A 4,400-nucleotide genomic window follows, 5' to 3' on the forward strand; every position below is an offset into this window, starting at 1 on the left:
TGGCCTTTTTTGATGGGTTACCTGCATTTTTGCTTCTACTTTTCATTTAAAATAAGTTTCCATTTTCGGCAGGTATCTTTAAGTTTCTTCTTCAACATATTAAAAAGGTTGTTAAACATATGAGTGGTGCACTACTGCTACTAGTGGTGAGAAAGTGTATTGCACCTTATTCAAAATCAATGCAGTCTCGCAGCCCTCTGTGGCCCAAAGTTAAAAACTGTTGTTCTTTTGAGGCCCTCAAGGTGGCGCTCGCGGCCCAATTGGCCATAGGTTAAGAATCTCTGCTCTAAGGATAATGAAAATATTTTGTGCAATCCTTCCTCACTGGTGTTAAAGTACATTCAGGAAAGCAGCCTCCCTCACTTCAAGCTACAAAACAATAAATGTAGCTTTGATCAAATTAAAGAGAAATAACTCACAAGGTATTTGACACCAATGTGCACAGAAGAATTAATGTCTCCAGTAGGAGTAAAGAAGTTACATAAAAATCAGGAATTGCATGAGAGTTTAAAACTGTTTAAGTGAAGACGGTAACAGAATTATTTTAAATTTCATTTTACTGCAGACAGTCCTAAAATGTGCCAAACTGGTAACAATGGTCAGGTGATGACAGCCAGTCGTTTTGAATCATTTCATTCAGTTCAATTGGATTAAGTTCACTTTAAATGAGTTCAATTCAGCTGATGGCAGTTTACAATAGAAAAGATGGTTCTGTCATGGTTTGAGATTGAATCCAGGAATGCAGACTGACCCAATGAGCTTAACTAGAATTTAGCTTAAATTTGTTTCATTACCAAAAACAACACGCTGACATGGAGGCAGCTTTAACAACTTGAAGAGAAACGAACATGGTGTGAGCACACACAATGCTGGACTGCTGAGTGAAGTGAAGTGAGAGGCTGTGAGAACTGCAGCTGATGAGAAGAAGGATGCAGCTGTGGCTAATGATTATGGGGAACAGGTGTAGGGTGTGGAGAAGGAGCAGAACTGAATGTGGAAAATACTGTGGAAATGTGAACTATGATACAAGGAACACTAGGAAAAAACTGCAGCTATAGAAGACAAAAAGTAATAAAGAAAAAGAAAAACTTGTAAAAATCATCAAAAATAATATTTAAAAAAATGACCAAACCATTCAGATCCTAATAGCTGGAGTGATTTAAAGAAGAGGAGGGAAAATGAAAATCCAGATTATGACTATTGATGGTCTATAACAATCTGAGGATCTCCTTTCTGGTGGTATTACAGAGCTGTGACTGTTGGAGGCAATTAACTCAGGAAAATTACTACAACAACAACAACAAAAAAAAGTTCTGTTCCAGTCTCACTGAATGCTAATTGTGTTTGCAGCAATCAGCTGTGGTTATGATTTAACTGGCCAGTTTTTGGTGTATTTTTTAAATAAAAGTGGATTCATGCATGAAACAAATAAAGTTTCTTTGTGGATATTTGAAAAAATTGTAAAACAGGTCATACGTTTGACAGAGGATGAAAACATGATCAGACAATAACACAAACAGGATGTTTATGTTTATTTGGACCCTTGTGATTTGTGCACATTTAGCCAATCAGCTTCCAGGCAGCGTTGATGTTCGAAACATTCATGAATCCTGCATCCGAACAGACACAGGCTTCAAGACCAAAGTTTGCTTCATTACAGAAAATGAGTCTTATATTGTGACCTTACAGGTCTATAATCAGATGGAACAATCAGATTTCAATTCACAAACAAGATGAGCTTTTGATAAAATAATATGATAAAATGATCACATAGAAGTCAWATTGCTTGGAATCAGCAACACAAAACAATTGTGTGCACAGCTTCTACACTCCACTGTTAGACATGCATGTTGAATGCCCACCTCTGACCGCTTTATACTCACCTTGGAATCACCTCGGTGCCCCCCTTATTTATCATTTGATCTGCGAGAGTACACTTTTGAAAAGAAGATATTATAAGTAGACCAGTTTTTCTTTAATATTTATCTCCATYCATTCATTTATCCAGCTAGTCTTTATCTTCTGCTTGTTGTAAGGTCAGCTCACGGGGGCAACAGCTTGATCAGGTTTTTATTTATAATTATATTTATTTAATTATTCTTACATATGTATGATTATTTATGTTTATTGTTTATTATTTATTATTGCTTCTTAGATGTGGACGTTTGCCCCAGTTTTCTATCAGAGTAGTTGAGAGCTTCTGTACGGATGTCAGCTGTAGGTGTGGGCTGGGGACGCTGAACAGGACTGTGACTCGTTTTGAGCGTAGCAATAAAAAACCTGAAATATCTTAAATTTTTTGGTATTTTCCCTGCAAACTAGAAATAATTATCCTTTTTTCCCCAGCAGGAAAATCTCAATATTCAAATATTATTTGAAGTTTCCTCTTTAAAATGACCAAAAAAAAATCTCATTAGAATAACCTAAAAATCAGGATCCGAATATGAATGCATTATCGTGGTTAATTCAATTCAGTTCAATTCAAAAATACTTTATTGATCCCAGAGGGAAATTAGGTGACCAGACAAATCAAGTCACATATTTGGAACGGCTCGTGATATCAGGATAATCCAGGAATCAGAATGTAGTTTTAAATCTGAAAATGTGCTGAGGTCACTTTGACCAAATTTGACTTAATCCTCAGTTTGATGTGACCGGTCACAGTTCAGGTTGGAGATGTGTTTGACACACCTGCGACTGTTCTGTGAATATTTCAAAAGAAAATTTGTTGCACAAATTTTTTGGAACATGTCCAAAATTCAAGCAGCGGGACTTCACTCTTGTGTGGCTCACATGAGGAAGCTGAGAACCAGAGAAAAATGCAACAACTTTATCATTTCTGCTGTTTGTTTCCTGACTTGCAGCAGCAGACAGATTTAATCAAAACACAATTGACCATCTAGATGTGAATTGAAGATTTTTTTAACTTAAAGTTTTTGTTAGATCACAGTATTTACAAGAGCATTATCGTCTGTCTACCAAATTTCTCACTGATTATTTAAAGCATCATTTTAGAAATGTGTGATTGACAGGCCTGTCAGCAGCAGAAGCGCCTGACCATAAACACAATTAACAGGATGAGAAAACAGAAAGATATATCTAATAAAAAATAAACTAACTGTTGTTAATGTGTCAAATTCATAAAAATAAAATTATTTCCAAAACTAGATATTTAGTGCACACTATGGAAGTTCAACAGAAGCAAAACAGAGAAAGAAAGAGCCGAAACAGTCAGTTGGCCTTTAAGCGACTGTCGTAACTCGTAACAGTCATTTCAAACAAAAACTACATTTTCCGTCGACTTTTCCTGGTGGTTTTTCAGGTGAAGTGAGGGAGGTTGTGTTTGAGGTGCTGCAGATCTCAGACAACATTTTGACAGGGAGGACAGGGACATTTTTTACATCATTTTTCAAGTGCACTGTGCACTTTCACACAAAGTCCTCATGGATTTTCAATCAGCGTTAACAGCAGTTTTTGGTGACCACCACTCAGGAGAGGAGCTCCCACAATGATATTTAACTTTGGGTTCAAAAGGCCTTGGAGCCATTCTGCCTCTTTTTCCCCCCACTCTTCACAGCTAAACGTACCATTTCAGACAGAATGGAAGGCTTTGTGCAATATGCTCTAACAACAGCCACAAAAATTACCTTTCATTACATAAAAGATATTTGCAGTAGTCCCGTAAATTACACAAGGTCTGACAATTGGTTTGACGTAGAATTCATTTTCACTGAAAAAGACAATTTTCAACTCTGAAATTTCTCTGAGAGAGAATAAACCRTTTCACTGCGAGGAGGAAGAGGAAGAGGACCATTCAGGACTGAATTGTTTGCCAGCTCAGGAGGCGAAGCGTTCCACTGATGGAAACTCTGCTGATGTTGAGCAGCTCAAACCAGCAGCATCTGCCAGGAGAAAAAAATCATTTATGATAGAAAATATGTTCAATAAGACCTGCAGTTTTTTCAACTGTAAACCACAAACATGTTGTTTATGTAGGTTTAAGTAAACAAATAAAAGTTTAAATACCTTAACAGAAAACTGCTTTCGTAAAAATGAATTTCACCGATAAGAAAAATACTTATGTAAAAGTCATAAAATTGATCACAATGAAAGTTACACACTTTAAGAAAGTGTTGAAATTATTGAACTAAATTGATTCCACTAAACTGTCCGTCCGTTTACTGCCGCTTATCTGGAATYRTGTCGCGGGGGCAGCAGCCTAAGTGGAGGTCCCAGACTTCTCTAACCCACTTGGGCCAGCTCGTCCGGGGGAATCCCAAGGTGTTCCCAGGCCGGCTGAGAAACATAGTCCCTCCAGCTTGTCCTGGGTCTTCCTCTGGGCCTCCTCCCAGTGGGACGTGCCTGGAACACCTCACCAGGGAGGAGTCCAGGAGGCATCC

This window comes from Austrofundulus limnaeus, unplaced genomic scaffold (genome assembly GCF_001266775.1).
Source record: "Austrofundulus limnaeus strain Quisiro unplaced genomic scaffold, Austrofundulus_limnaeus-1.0 Scaffold657, whole genome shotgun sequence".
NCBI lineage: Eukaryota > Metazoa > Chordata > Actinopteri > Cyprinodontiformes > Rivulidae > Austrofundulus > Austrofundulus limnaeus.